Genomic DNA, 15892 nt, shown 5'->3' with positions numbered 1-15892 from the left:
AGACAGGCACTCCGGGCAGAGGAAGCAGCATGCGTCTGCCTGAGAGAGCATGAGCTATTTAGGGAACCACAGGCAGTTCCGTGTGACAGAAGGACAGGAGTCCTGAGAGGAAGGGCAGGGAGATGAGATCTCAGAGGTAGCACCAGAAAGGCCTTGAATACCACACAAAGGTGTCTGGTCTTTAACCAACAGGCTTCTGAGGAATTTTTACGCAAAAAGGTAAGATGATGAGGTTTGCAATAAGGAAAGATTGGTCTACAGTCCAAAATATGGAAAATACGCTGTTCTGGTCAATTGATATGTAACAAATCACCCCTAATTTAGTAGCTTAAAACAACAATGGTCTTCTTTTTGCTCATGAATCTATAAATTTAGATAGGTTTCAGTGGGGACAGCTGTCTCTGCTCCCCGTAGTACCAGCTGGGGAGGCTCAAACGCTGGGAACGATTCAATGGCTTGCAGGCTGGAATCACAAAACGGCTGCTGCAGCTCCTACCTCACACCCCTTCGGGAACAGTGAGAGAATGGGCTTCCCTAGGTTCCCAGCTAATGTCTCACTGAGTCTCAGGGTATTCTCATTGGGTCACACAGGTACATCCGTGAGCCAATCACTGTGGCCCAGGAGATGCAGTACACTGATTGGCCCAGCTTTGGTCACATGGTCTCCCTCCCAACTTGGGCTAGGGAGCAGCCCCGCCCTAGCATAGACCGAGAGTGGCAAAGGGGAACATCTCCAAATGATAAGCTGCGGAGGAAGAGGGATGGAAGCTGGAAAGGCAAACATCAGGTATGCACACTTTTCCGTCTCCTTGTTCCTCCCCTCCCCCTCTGCCTGTTCTTCCATGGAAGGAAGCTCACTGTTCCCATGTCTTGCTGGGTGGAAGGAATGCTAATTCCCCTAACTGGAGAGCTCTGTACTCAGAAGGGCCATTTACACTCTGCTCAATACGACTGATGAAGCATAAACTAATTAATTCTTAGAGTGAGAGCATCCCTATCAGGTTTTTCCCAAATAGTAATGAATCATTATCAGCCAAAACCTTAACATCTGCTTACTCCATCAATCCACTGCTAGTCACATGCTATTAATGTCATTTGCAGTGTTGCCCAGTGCCAGGCAGCCTGCATCCCCAGCCCCCAGAGTCTCATTAGGCTGTGTAGCCAAAGGACCTCAGGCCGGCAAGAGGATGAGGATTTTACTCTGGGCACCGGGGTGCAGCTTGTTGGGGGGATGGCTGCAGATGCAGTGAAAGGATGACCTATTCCCAACTCTTATAATCAGAAAATCTCAGAACCAAAGGGATCTTTGAGCCAAACGATGCTTCAGTCTTTTCTTACACACCTCTGATGGCAGTGAGCTCATGACCTCACAAGGCAGCATATTACATTGTTCTGCACATCTGACTTAGCATTTCTTAGTCTGTGCCCAATTAGTTATAGATTAGTTAACTATATCCAAATTTGAGACAGCTTGAATGAATATGTCAAATGCTGAACGAGAAAATGAACAGCAAAGGGACAGAAAGGCAGGAAGAAACAAAGCAAGGGCTAAGATTAGCATGCAGAAAGGCAAACCATCCCATTTTATAGAGTCACAAATTTGACATTAGACTTCCTTGTGGCCAAAAGGAAGAGGGAACAATGATCAGTTATAAATTCACATCAATAAAACATAGATAAATGACAGAAAGATATAGACCTCAAAAAAAAGGGGGGGGGGGGGGGGGGTTAAAACAACTTGCTGCAGAAGTCTGATTGTCCTGAAAGCGTTTGCTCATATTTAACCAAAACCTAATTTCCCTTCAATTTCTACACATCAGTTCAACTCAACAGACATTTAAGAAATCCCAAGGACTGCCTCATTCCAGAGACTTCCAGTGTGTGCTGGTGATGAACAAGACACTGGACTATGTGTTCTATAGAGTTCATCTTCCCCAATTTCTACCACTTATTACCCATGTGACCTTAAACAAGTCGTGAGCCTCAATCTCCTCATCACAAAAGAAACAAATAACCCTGGAATACCTACTTTACAGGACAGAGAGAGATGTAAATGATGCATGAGCCTCCCTCCCTGTGGATTTAGCCCCACTCTACCCTTCCAATTGTATTGTTAACCACCCCCTTTCACAAACACTCTGCTCAAGGTCAATCTAATTGCCTGGTGTATCCCCAGTTTCCAGCTTCTCGGTCTTACTTCGCTCAAGCTGTGCAGTCCACCTGGAATGCCTTTCTCCCTACTCTTATGCCCACCTCAATCTCTAAATCCTGCCCACCCTTCATATCCCAGCTTACGTGCCAGCTCCCATAGGAAGTCTGCTGCGAGTCCTGCAGCTGCCCATTATATTTACCTTCCCCAAACCCACTATCTTGTATGTGGACCTTCCTCAAGACCAGGGTCTCCATTCAGAAACTCCTTCCTGTTCTTTCTCAGGAAATTTAAATACTCTTCCAGATCTCAACTCCTGAGAAAAAGCAACTAAGAAAACCAGAAACAGTATCATATTCTCCTGTGAGAATCAAAGCTTATTAGTATAGAGGCATTACTGGTTTGAAGGAATCTGCCAATGTCAAGTCAAAGCAAGAGTAGGAAGGGCTGACAGGCAGAGCTGAAGGTTAAGGTTGACATGAGTCAGTCTTGCTCAAGGCTTTTGTGTTATCAGTGTGTGTTTGATGCCCTTTTTGCTGCTAATGGTGAGTTATTCTTGCAAATAAAATAAATATTAATAAGTTTATATGCACAGTATATTTTACATAAATCCTATGTTCCAAGAAATAACAAGTTTTGGAAGACAAGGAATTCCTTAGTGCTGCTAACCTTGCTAGGAGATCTCAATGTGACATTATTCAGACACTACCCAATTATGTTCACTGGCATTTTCCTGTGTTTTAATACACATCATAGGCTATAGTTCTACTCTACTAACTTAATATTTCTTCATCAAAACGTTTAGTTATATATAAAAATGCATAAAGAGAATGAAGAACATTGGAAGTCTTAAGAATAACTTAGGATTTTGCGAAGTCCCTGAAATTCTCATTTTTTTTGGTCCCTGTATCCCAAAGATTCACATCATTACATTTAGATGCTCCTCCCTTCTCTCTGCATTCAGTTATTTACTCATTGTCAGCTCCTCTAATGGGCTGCTGGGTTGGATGACAAGATTCACACCTGGTCAGTGTTCATCCTCCCTCCACCTCCTGCACTGCTCAGCATGGCCCTCACACACAGGAAACCAAGACAGCTTCTCAGAATACAAAGAGCGGGGGCACTGGGGGTTTAAATGTCAGCTCTGTCACCTTCTCATTGTCTGGACTTAACATGTGGCTTACATGCTCTAAGCTTCAGCTTCCTCGTCTGAAAAAATGAGAGTAATAATGCCCACCTCAAAGGGTTGCAGTAGAAATCCAATAAGATAATGTATATGGAACACAGTGCATATTTTACCTTTCTCTCCATGAAACGTTCCGAGCTCAGAGAATGGATGACTGGGTGGATGGGTGGCTAACCTAGTGGCAAAAATAGCAAGTGCTTCCCATATACACATTCCCCCTCTCCTACCCCCAAGTCCTTCCCCCACCACCAGAGGGACAGTCTAAACTGAAAGAATTTAATGAGAGGCAGCAGCATTCCCTGGGTTGCAGAGAAAGCAGCCCTCAAAAGCTAGAGTGCTTTTTGTGATGCCACAGGCCCGAGGAGGGACAAAAATAAATCCCACGTTCCTCAGCAAAACTGAGGAGATCTGTTGTATCTCAAATGGCAGGACCACAGACCAGCTAACAGAGGCAATGTTGGTTTTTAAATTCTTCTGTAGAGGTTTAGACTGTGCTTTGGAGGGAAAGAAGGAAGGAAGGAAAGAAAGAAGTGAGGGAGAAAGGGGGGAAAAAGAAGAAAAGAAGAGGAAAGAATTAAACAGTGGGCTCACTTCATAGTTCCTCACCTCATGAGGAAACCCGAAGCCCCACAGCTCACTCATGGGAAGAGAGAATAAATTGGTGATCCATGTTGTGTCTTTTCTTCATTGGCATGGAACTCATACCCAGCTACACACTAGTCTGCAAGGCTGGGCCAAGTCAGACACTGGATTAGTCAGGACTCCTTCAGTTGCAAGTGACAGGAATCTAGCTCAAAATGGCTTCAGCAAAAATAAATAAATTTATGGTCTCCAGTAATATCCATGGTAGACCTGGCTTCAGCCAATATAGAATCTAGGAGCTCAGATCTTCTCTTCAGAGCTCTCTCCTTCTATCTCTCTCCCTGTCTCTGTCTCTTTCTCTGTTTCCTCCCCCACCCCCCACCCTCCTTCTTTCAGCTCTTCTCCCCTCTGTTTTGAATTCACTATCAGGGAGACCATCTCCCCATGATGTCTCTTGCATGACTCACCTCCCACCAGCTTAGCAGACACTAAAGAGAGAACATCTATACCAGCCACAAACAACTGGAAAATGAAATTTTTAAAAATACCTTTTATAATAGCATCACAAAATATAAAATACTTGGTACTGAACATAATAAAAGACTTCTACATTGAGAACAAAACATTGCTGAGAGGAATGAAAGAAAACCTAAAAAAAAAAAAAAAAGGAGAGATATACCATATTCATGGTTTGGAAGATTCAATATGGATAAGATGTCAACTTTCTCCAAACTGATTTACAGATTCATTGAGATTCCAATCAAAATCCCAGCATGCCGTGTTGAACAATTGGAAGGGTAATTCTAAAATATATATGAAAATTCAAAGGACTCAACTAACAAAAACAGTCTTGAAAAAGAACAAAATTAAAACATTTATACTGCTTAACTCCAAGGCAATATATCAAGGTACTGTGATGTTGGATTAAGTATAGTCAAATAGATAAGCGGAACAGAATGAAAAACCCAAAATGAAAAGTTCTAGAACAGGAAAAGTAATCAATAATGATAAAAGTCAGAATAATGATTGCCTTTACTGTGTGTACTGGGAAGAGAGTGGTATTGACTAGAAAGGGACAAGAAGAGACTTTCTGGGATTGACTGGAAAAGGGCCTAGGGAACTTCTGAGGGTGATGGGAATGATCTATACCTTTATTTGGGTGCTAGTTACACAAATGTGTATACATTTGTCAAAGGTCTTTTTTTTTTTTTTTTAGGATTTTATTTATTTATTTGACAGAGAGAGACACAGCGAGAGAGGGAACACAAGCAGGGGGAGTGGGAGAAGGAGAAGCAGGCTTCCTGCCGAGCAGGGAGCCCGATGTGGGGCTCGATCCCAGGACCCTGGGATCATGACCTGAGCCGAAGGCAGCCGCTTAACTGACTGAGCCACCCAGGCGCCCCCATTTGTCAAAGCTCTTCACACTAAACACTAAAGATCAGTGCATTTCCCTCTATGTAAATTATATTTCATTGTTAAAATTTTTTAAAGGACTTCTCTGTTATAAGTTGTTTTGTTTTTAAAGGTTTTATTTATTTATTTGAGAGAGAGAGAAAGAGCACAAGCAGGGGAAGAGGGAGAAGCAGGCTTCCTGATGAGCACAGAGCCCAACATGGGGCTCAATCCCAGTACCCTGGGATCATGACCTGAGCCAAAGGCAGATGCTTAACTGACTGAGCCACCCAGGCAACCCTATTAGAAGCTTTTTTTTTTTTAAGATTTATTTATTTGAGAGAGAGCGAGAGAGCACACGGAGGGGCAGAGGGAGGGGGACAAGCAGACTCCCTGCTGAGCACGGAGCCCAAAGCAGGGCTCAATCTTACAACCCTGAGCTGAGCTCATGAATTGGATGCTTAACTCTCTAAGCCATCCAGGCACTCCTCTGTTATAAGTTCTAATAAGTTCCCAGAGCTATCTCTCATTGCACAAATATGGTCACACGTCCATCCCTGAACCAGTCACTGGCCAGGGGAAAGGAATGGTGTAGTTGTCCAGGCCTTAGTTATCTGTCTGTCCCTGGAGTTTAGCATGGAGTCAGTACCCTTGAACCACATGACTTGTGGTGCCATATTTCCCCAAAGTAGAAGTCAGGATGTTCATCCCTTCACATTCACAAAGTTGTGAGAACAAAAGATGGAGGGAGGGAGGGAGGGAGTGGGGGAGGGGAGCTCAGGCCATTGTGTTACCCCTTCCCCCCCCTAACTGCAGTCTCAGGTTGAAGAGATAAATTAGATAGGTCGAGGGGAAAGCCAAAGCCATCCAAACAATTAAAGGCCCACTCACTTCCCATGTCTACCAGCAAGAGTTTTTCTTTAAGAAAAGCCACTCAAAAGCTTTCCAACATGGCAGAGGGTGACGGCACAGCAGCAACTGTAGGAAGCGGCCAGAGGAATGAGTCTGAGGCAGAACCCCTGACCCTCCACCAAAGAGGCGATCAAAGGAGGGTACACAAAGGTACTGAGCAAGCAGAGGCCTAGGATCAAGAGAAAGAGGCCATCGTGGACAGGAACTTCTTTGTGACCTGAGGACAAATGGCCAAAACCACAGCCTCCACCAGCACATCACCCAGAAGGCCGGAAGAGATCAGCCTCACCTTAGTGGCCACCAGTCCAGGGAGCAGACCAGACTAGCTCCTGGATATGGAAGACACCATGCAAATCCAAGGCCCGTCCCTCCGTAACCTGGAGAATGCAGTGAAGCCCTCAAATACCCAGGTGCCGTCTTGGACAGAAGAAGGGAAAGAAGTGAAAACTCTGAAAGAGCAGACATTTACTTAAAGAAAAGAGTTATTCATTAATCCCAAAGGAACTATTTAAGCCAGCTCTGAGAGAAAGACAGAAATGAAGAGTGGGAACATTTTCACTGAAAGGTGACTGAATAGGCTAGTGGAGCCTGTCAGTAGACATGTGAGGTTTCCCTGTTCCCCTGTAGGAAAGGGGCTCCTCAAGAAGGTCAGACACAGATACTAAAGGGGCTACATTTTGAAGCATGTTAAAGTGAGGAAATCTGCGGGTTCTCTCACACAGAGCTCATTTAATTTCAATGTCATCAAAGCAAATTATGTGTCCAGGTTCACAGAGCTGAGACCTGAAAGAGGTCTGTCATGTGCCAAAGCCACAATCTTTCCTCTGCCTTATGCACCCTCCGTACTTCAGTGCCTTCTGTTGCCCTGTCCTGCTGGATCTGAAATCCCCCTCCCCCACCCCTGACCATACTTCGTCTTGAGGGACATTTCTGCCTAAACTAGCCCTTTCCAGTTTTCCACCTGCTGGGGGGGGGGGGGGATGGCAGAAAGCCCCAGAAACCCCACACTCCAGGCTTCCTGTTCCTCTTCCAAAGGCACACTAGACCTCACTGCAAATGGTCTCCCGTGGCCCGAGGAAACAAAGCCAAACTCCTCAACCTGACATTCCCAACAACTCCCCACCTGGCTCCAAACTGCTTTTCTTCCTGCCCCCACTGTTCTCACACACTCTCTGTGCCAGTCAGACCTGCCTACTCCTGGCCCCAAGCTCTGGTCTGTGCACCTTCACTTGTCACCCTCCCTGTTTCTATTATGTCCTCTTGGCCTGGAGGCCTTCCTCAAGACTGTCCCCCCAGACAGTGGCCTTCTCCAAAACTCATTCACTGGGAGATTGTTGCTGGATGGAAAGAGTTTCGAAAATCAGGCAGAATTGGATTCAAATCTTGCCTATTACTTGTGTGACACTGGACAAGTCAAGTCATCTCTTTATGGCTCAGTTTGACTCATCTGCAAAACTGGAATGGAATGGCCCTGGGAGTTAAATTGAGATAATGTATGCCAAGTATGTGGCAGGGCCTGGCACTTGGTAGGTGTCCCAGAAACGTCCGTTCTCTCTGGCTACATCCTGAGGATCTTTCTAATTTTACCCCTCTACCCACAAAGGGCTAACTCACAGTGTGAGCATGTCTCTCTTTGTCTACTCCAGAAGTAGTAGTACTCCACTTACATCAGAGTAGTATGACACAGCACAGCAAGTATGGCTTTTTAAAGTGTACTTGGGGGGCGCCTGGGGGGCTCAGTCGGTTAAACGGCTGCCTTCGGCTCGGGTCATGATCCCAGGGTCCTGGGATCGAGCCCCGCATCTGGCTCCCTGCTCGGCGGGGAGCCTGCTTCTCCCTCTCCCTCTGCTGCTCCCCCTGCTTGTGCTTGCTCTCTCTCTCTAAAAAAAAAAAAAAAAAAGTGTACTTGGAGTCAGACAAGTCTGAGTTTTGGAGTTTTGGCTAGCTGCTGGAGCTGTGTGCCACTGGCCACGTTACTTACCCTCTCTGAGCCTCAGTTTTATGCTATGTAAAATGAAGGTAAAAGGGACTGACTCAAAGGATCATTCTGAGGATTTAATGCATGCGTAGTTGGGACTCAGTAGAGTCTGAAACTAGCCAGACATAAAAAAACGGCTTTCAAAGTACTGCCTTCATTCATGCCCTGATGAATCTCACATTCCTGTTTTATAATGACATCACAGGAAGACCCCTCAGTCTCCTTTCATTTTCAGTATCTAAGTGGAAATTCCAGTCTGGTTTAAAATCTCATTCACCAGGGTGCCTGGGTGGCTCAGTCGGTTAAGCATCTGCCTTCGGCTCGGGTTGTGATCTCGGAGTCCTGGGATTGAGCCCCATTGGGCTCCCTCCTCAGCAGGGAGTCTGCCTCTCCCTCTGCCTCTGCCCCTCACTCATGCTTGTCCTTTCTCTCTCTCTCTCTCAAGTAAATATATAAAATCTAAAAAAAAAAAAAAAAATCTCAATCGCCTATCTCATTTAGCACTCACACCCTTCCCATACCAGCCAGGTATCAACCTGAGAGTCTTGCCATGAGGAAACGCATATGCTCTGCTCTTCCATCCTCCTCCCCCTTCCTCTCCTGGGGCCCTTTCTCCTTGGGAGCTTTTGGGCCTGGAAAGGATAAAAAAGAAAAGGGGACTGGTATACATTAGTGCTGATCAATAAATATCCCCAGCTCTAACCCCAGCACACGGTTGGATTACCCTTTTCTGTCCCCTTGAAATTAGGTGCAGCCACATGGCTTGCTTTAGCAAATGACACGTGAAGACAGATCCCACTAGGATGAGTAGAGATAGACATGGGAAGGAACAGGGAATATATCTCCATTGTCATAAAGCTCTAAGATTTGGGGGCTGTGTGTTTACTTAGCATAACCTAGCCTGTCTAAATGATGTAGGTGGCTAATGGCTCTTCCATGGAATTCTTCAGTCTCTATGTGGTAGATCCCAAACTGATCCTGGAATACATGAATGAGCTCTTCAGGAGGCCCTACAGGAAAGAGAACTCTCCACCACACATCCCCAAGGGGGGTATACCTGAAAGCCTCTGGCTGCTAAGCTTCTTTCCCCTGCATCCAGGGTCTTAGCAGAATGGCTTAAGTCTGACTGTGTTCCAAGAGGTCCACTCAACTCATGAGCAACTCATGCAGTTTTATTTTGCCAAAACGCTGTACTCTCTCCAAGCCGGTGTCTCTGTATTTGTTTCCTATTGCTGCCATAATAAATTACCACAAACAGTGGCTTAACACAACACAGATGGACTGCCTTACACTTCTGTAGGTCAGACATCTAGCACAGATCTCCTGGGCCAAAATCAAGGTATCAGCAGGGCTGTGTCCCTTTCTAGAGGCTTTAGGGGAGAATCTGCTTCCTTGCTATTCCCAGCATCTAGAGGCCACCTGCACTGCTCAGATCATGGCCCCTTCCTCCATATTCCAAGCCAGCAATGGCAAACCAATCCCCTTTCACACCTCTCATTTTTCCTGCCTCTTCTTCCATCATCCTAGTCATCCCATCTCTCTCTGATGGCAGCCCGGAAAGGCTCTCCACCTTCAAGAACTCATGTGATTAGATTAGGCCCAACTGGATAATCCAGAATAATTTCCCTATCTCAAGGTCTTTACTTAACCTTCATCACATCTGCAAAGTCCCTTTCACCATATAGGGTAATTCACAGGTTGCTGGGATGAGGACATAGACATCTTAGGACAAGGTGGGGGGCATTTTTCTGCCTACTACACTCTCCGATGATCTTTTCCCCCTGTTCAAATAAGCACCAGGAACAGATCAGCAATTCCCCTGCTAAAGAGAAGCTAAACCAAGAACTAAAATGTCAATCTTCCTTTATCCAGGACCCTTCCATCTCTGTGAGTGATTCTCTTAGAATCCCTTACATGGAGTGAGGACAAATGCCCCTCTAGCCTCCCACATGAGAAATGGGAGGGAGAAAGCCACATCACTACCCTCCTAGTACTCCCTACTCCCATCAGAAAAATTATTTGAATATTTAAATATTCTTTGAAATAATTTAAATATTTCTATTTCCAATAGAAATATAATGTAAGACATATATAACTTTAAATTTCCTACTATTCACATCAAAATAAGCCAAAAGAGGGGTGCCTGGTTGGCTCAGTCAGAAGAGTGGGCAACTCTTGATCTCGGGGTTGTGAGTCTGAGCCCCACGGTGGGTACAGAGATTACTTAAATAAATAAAACTTCAAAATGAGCTGAAAGAAACAGGTAAAATTAATTTTAATATTCTATTTCATTTAACTCAATATATCCAAAATATTACTTCAACATGTAATCATATAAAAAATTATTGAGATACTTTATGTCCTTTTATTGTGCTAAAAATCTTTGCAATCCAGTGTGTATTTTACACTTAACAGCACATCTCAATCTGGACTAGGCACATTCCAAGTGTTTAATAGCCATGTGGGGCTAGCGGCTACCATGCTGAAGAGTGCCACATCTGGACTTTCATCTGTCTAGGCTGGGACAGTGTGGGGCCAGGGTCCGGGCTGCAGTAACGGATGGAGGTAGAAGAGCCCATGCAGTAGCTTCTGGGGGCGTATCTATACCTCTTTGCTTTTGGTGTTCTTTATAACACAGGTGTTCTCTGCCTCTTATTCCTACCTTTGCTTCATGGTGGCCCATTCCCAAGCAATGGGAAAGTCTCATTCACCATGCTCTTAAACACTGAAGTGCTTAGTACATAGTCTGTATTCGTATATGTTACTATTATCCTATATAATGCTGAGTACCCCAAAAGAAGCTGTTGAATGAATCAGCTTTCATTCATTCCCCAAATATTATTTCCCAAGTTCCATGAAGTCATGCCAATACCAGGCCCAGGACCAGGCTCAAAGTGGACTCAATTAAGTATATTCCACACACACCTCCCAACAGGGCCCAGACCTGGGCACTGACCACAGCAGATGCTCAATAGGAGTGTACTTTCACCATAAAGAAGTTCGAAGAAAGGGTTACAGTCTGGAAACCAAAGCTAGACCTCCTTTCTCAAAATATAAGCCATAGCCAGTTGAGGAACTTAGAAAGTGGATGTTGATGTGGAATGTCAAAGCAAAAATAAGGGAGGTTCTGAAAGGTCATCTCATCCAGCCCCTTTGTTGTACAGACAAGGAAGCTGAGGCTTGGAAATGGAAAGGGACTTGCAAAGCCAGGAGGGCAACCCAAGTCCCCCACCATGGAACCTAGGGCTCAGTTCTGGACTAAAGACTCTGAAATGCTCCCCGTGGCTTTTAGTGCAGATGAAAAGTAATGTTCTGATTTGGGGGATAGAGGAGTCATGAGAAGTGGGTTTGAAAGTTACATTGACTCTGCCTCCAATTTCCCATTTGGTTTTGAGAAAGCCCCTTCCCTCTGGGGTCCCTATCTAGAAGGCAAGGAGCAAAATCCAAGCAAATGACACGCTGCTGAACTTCTACCAAGATTTCATAAAATGACACAGACCACCCAACTCAAGACCCATTTTTCAGATGGGAAAACTAAGGCCCAGAGATGGGAAGAGGCTTGTGTAAGATCAGCTAAATAGCGGCAGATCTTCACTTAGGGCTCTTTCTTCTATGCCAAGAAGTGTCTCCCCCGATGATGGCACTCACCCCGTCTCGTCCTACTGCTTTACTCCTGACTTCCATAGCAGGGGCAACCACCACTCCTTTGAAAGGCAAGAGAAAGAGGCATCTGGAGGAAAGGCAGGCAGTCAGCTGACTTTTCTAAGCAGGGCTCCGACTCTGGGGGAAGAAAAGAGAGTTTAGGAGCCAGGCTGAGGTGAAAGCTGGCAGCCAACAATCAGGCCTAGAGAAAAATGCAAATGAAACGCAGCCAAGAAGGAGAAATGCAGAGACCTGAGGCTGGTTACACCAAGCGTGCTTGCGCGTGCACATACATACACACACATAGACACACACACACACACACACACACGCTCAGTCTCGCATCCCGCGTCATTCAATTCCCCTGCGTGTTCTAAACCTAGATGATCAGATAATAAGAGGTTGAGTGGTATGCATAACATCAAGTTGATTAAATTTGTTTACTGATAATTCTTTCAGGTTCCCATGAATATCGTGTAATTTCCTTGCTGTATTTCAAACAGATTTGGGCTAATGCATTATTGACAGCACCCTTGCAGACCATCTCGACAATGTCATTCAGGATAATTATTTCACAACAGATTTCCAGAGCCCCTGGTTCCTGTTGGGATTCACTTGGGCATAAATTACAGAGCCGAATATTTAATCAGTGTCCCCATTAGAACCCCGCGGCTTATTTTTAGGAATGGAGGAGGGAGAGCGGGTGGGGGAGAGGGTATTTGTCTTATTACAGCATGAATACATTTCTTCTGTTCTGGGTGGGTTGGTTTTTTTTTCCCCCAAAGCTCAACCAAGCTGAAAAGCAGCCTGAAGCATCCTTGCCTTTTTTAGAAATAAACACAAGCATTAATCTTTTGACTGCATTAAATTAAATATTAATGTTAACGGATCACATAATGTGAAGTTAAAAAAGCGATTAACATTTATACCACATTCTCTCTCTGTGACTTTTCCATTACACAAATTAGTCCCTCTCTTAACTAATACTTAACTAATAACACCTAAGCAATGGTACCTCAGAAAGGTAGGACCAGGAGGCAGGGGCTGGGTGACTGTTTCTGGCATTTCTTAAAGAGGACGGCACGGGGGGTTGGGGGGGGGGGGGCAATGGGCAGCCACTGACCAGACCTGCCTCCCTGCTCTGCTTGTTCAGCCAGAACCAAGGTGTGATGTAGTTGCTCCCTTGCAAGGAGTAATCTCAGGGCTAATTAGCAATGCCAAGGGGCGCTGTGCCGGATCCAGCAGTGTTTACATTTCCGGCTATTTGTGTTGTTCAAGCAGCAGAATCAATCAAGCAGGGAGCCTGTGCTGAACGCCCACTCCTAGCCCGTGCTCCATGCCCCCGCTGCCGGCCTCCCACTGCAGTCTGGCTTTGCTACCATCACACCCCAGAAAGCAGTCACGCGGGACCGCCAGTGGCCTCCCACCTGCCGGCTCCAGCCACCTCTCCCCCAGCCCTCCACAGACTGAAGTTGGCCATCGCCCCTCCTTTGGAAAAGAGCGTGCCCCTCCGCTGTTGAGACTTCCTCTGACCCCTCTTTTTACTTGAAATTCTGTCTTACCCACCGCGAAGCCCATTAGAAGCCACCAGGCACTGGGAGTCCCCCTCCCCTGCCCCCGTTCCCTTTCTTCCTTCCTCCTCCTCTCCCCAACTGCTGACCCCAGGTCTGGCTGCCCTCCACCAGCAGCCCCGACCCCCCACTGCCTAATTCAGATCCATGCAGGGGTCTTAGGCCTGCTGAGTCCCTCCTGATCATCTACATCCAGGCTCTCCCCCGTAGCCCCAGGCTTCCCACCTTACCGCTGCCAGAGAGGCTGCACCCCTGATGGCTCCCCAGGCCTCCAGGATGAAGTCTGCCTGCAGCCTGCAGGATAAAAGGCATTCACAACCAGCCCCAACTCCGAACACTAGTCCCTGGCCACTCCCTGCCACACACCCTCTGTTCTAACCATATGAGACTCATCATCATAAATGATTTCTATCTGGAGAGTGGAGAAATGAGGGCAGAAGACCTTTCAGCCTTCACAAAACATGGGCACCTATAATTTGGGCACCTATCTGGGCACCTATAATTTGCCATAGGGTGGGAAACCTCAAGGAATCTAATCCTGGCTCTCTGCTCGGAGGAGGGCTCTGAGGGGACTGCTCACTCTGCCTGGGGTTCCCGCAAGGTCAGAATAGAGTGATCCAGGCCACTGGGGCTGATCAGAGAATCTTCATGGAGGACAGGCATTTGAGCTGGACCTTAAAGGAATAACAGGATTTCAACAGGCAGAGGATGTTCATCTTATTCATTTATCAGGTCTGACTGGCACTGCAGTGAGAGGAGGATAACGGGACCAGGCCGCGGGAGAACCTCTCACAGGGTCCCAAGACCATCTTCATCCTCCCTGTGAGGAAGCAGCCGAGCCCCAGCCCAAGGGAGTTCCTCTGGGTCGGCAGCTGCCCGTGAACTGCCTGCTCTACCAAATCCACTTCTCAAATCTGGGACTCTGAGTTCTTTCCTATTTCTACACTCAGTAACCTAAGTTCCAATCCCAGCTCAGCCATTAACCCAGCAATGCAAGCTTGGGCAGGTCCTTGGAAAAAAATGAGAAAGGGGTTAACAATAATGCCTCTCGTGGGCACGCAGGAGATCAGGTAGGGCGAAGGGCACCGTGATCAGGAAGCCCTGTCAGGATGGCCTGTCTGTGAGCCACCATGCTCCAGCCCAGCCTCACACCCCACCCTCTGGCACCTCTGGGGTCCTGGACTCCATCATGCGAGTGCCCCGCTGGGGTCCACTGTGAGGTCAGTGCCCTGACTCTGCCCTCCAGAGCTTTGGTGCGCGGCCCAGCCCACAGCCTATGCGCAGAGGCCCTCTGCACGTCCACGTCTCCCTGTCCTTGCACGGTGCAGACAGGTGCCTGGACAGGGGGCCGTTCATGAGCGTGTCACAGTGAACTCCACCGACCCCCGCTGCCCTACTTTCCTCTCCTTCTCGCTCTCGGGCCACCACATGAGCCTCGTTCATCTTTGACTTGCAGACTTGGCTGCCACTGCTCCAAGATCAAAACATCAGAGAGCCAGACAGGACTGTGGTTCTCTATTGCGGGCGCTTTTTTGTTGCATTTTCATTTTTTGACTAGTACGTGTACAGTTGGTCCTTGAACAACGCAGGGGGTTAGGGCGACCGACCCCCTGCGCAGTTGAAACTGCACATGTAACTTTTGGCTCCCCAAAAACTTAACTACTAATAGCCTGCTATTGTCTTACCAAACACTTAAACAGTCAATTAACGCATATTTTATATGTTATATGTATTATATACTGTATTCTGACAACAAAGGAAGCTAGAGAAAAAAAATGTTACTAAGAAAACGATAAAATACATTGACAGTATTGTACTCTATCCAAAAAAAAAAAAAAAACCACATATAAGTAGACCCATACAGTTCAAACCCATGTTGTTCAAGGGTCAACTGTATATGCTTTAAAAATTCGAACAGTATTGGGGCGCCTGGGTGGCTCAGTCGTTAAGCGTCTGCCTTCGGCTCAGGTCATGATCCAGGGTCCTGGGATCGAGCCCCGCATCGGGCTCCCTGCTCAGCAGGAAGCCTGCTTCTCCCTCTCCCACTCCCCCTGCTTGTGTTCCCTCTCTCGCTGTGTCTCTCTCTGTCAAATAAATAAATAAAATCTTAAAAAAAAAAAAAAAAAAAAAAATTCGAACAGTACCAAAGGGAATTTGGTGACAAGTGAGTCTCACTCCTATCACCTCCAACCCCAGTCCCTAAAGGGCCCTTTCCAAGAGGGATCTGCTATTGCCAGAGATATCTTATGTAAATTCAAACATATATTTATATCTTTTCACACAAATTTTAGCTTATTATACATATTGTTCTCCACCTTGGTTTTTTTCACTTACTGTATCTGAGAGATGAGCCCAAATCAGTACATATACATTCTCCGCACTCTCTTTGACACTGCAGGATATTTTATGACATGGATGCACCACCATTTTGTGTCCTCCTTGTTGACCCGGGGCTGCTTCCAGTCTGGTGCTGATGCTGC

General features: G+C 46.3%; 1 long non-coding RNA gene across 1 annotated transcript in view; it reads right to left on the bottom strand.

Annotated features, from left to right (window-relative positions):
- LOC116644357 overlaps positions 1-13699 on the bottom strand; it is a 28682-nt gene extending 14983 nt beyond the window's left edge. The window contains exons 1-2 of the long non-coding RNA XR_004301729.1: positions 13643-13699; positions 11848-11979 (exon numbers count right to left, since the gene is read on the bottom strand). This is a non-coding gene — a long non-coding RNA (uncharacterized LOC116644357). The remainder of the gene's footprint in view (positions 1-11847; positions 11980-13642) is intronic.
- Positions 13700-15892: the final 2193 nt, after the last annotated feature.

Source organism: Phoca vitulina, unplaced genomic scaffold, assembly GCF_004348235.1.
Source record: "Phoca vitulina isolate PV1807 unplaced genomic scaffold, GSC_HSeal_1.0 scaffold29, whole genome shotgun sequence".
NCBI classification, from domain to species: Eukaryota; Metazoa; Chordata; class Mammalia; order Carnivora; family Phocidae; genus Phoca; species Phoca vitulina.
Note: the sequence above shows the minus strand (reverse complement) of the source record. Positions and strands in the feature narration are given on the sequence as shown.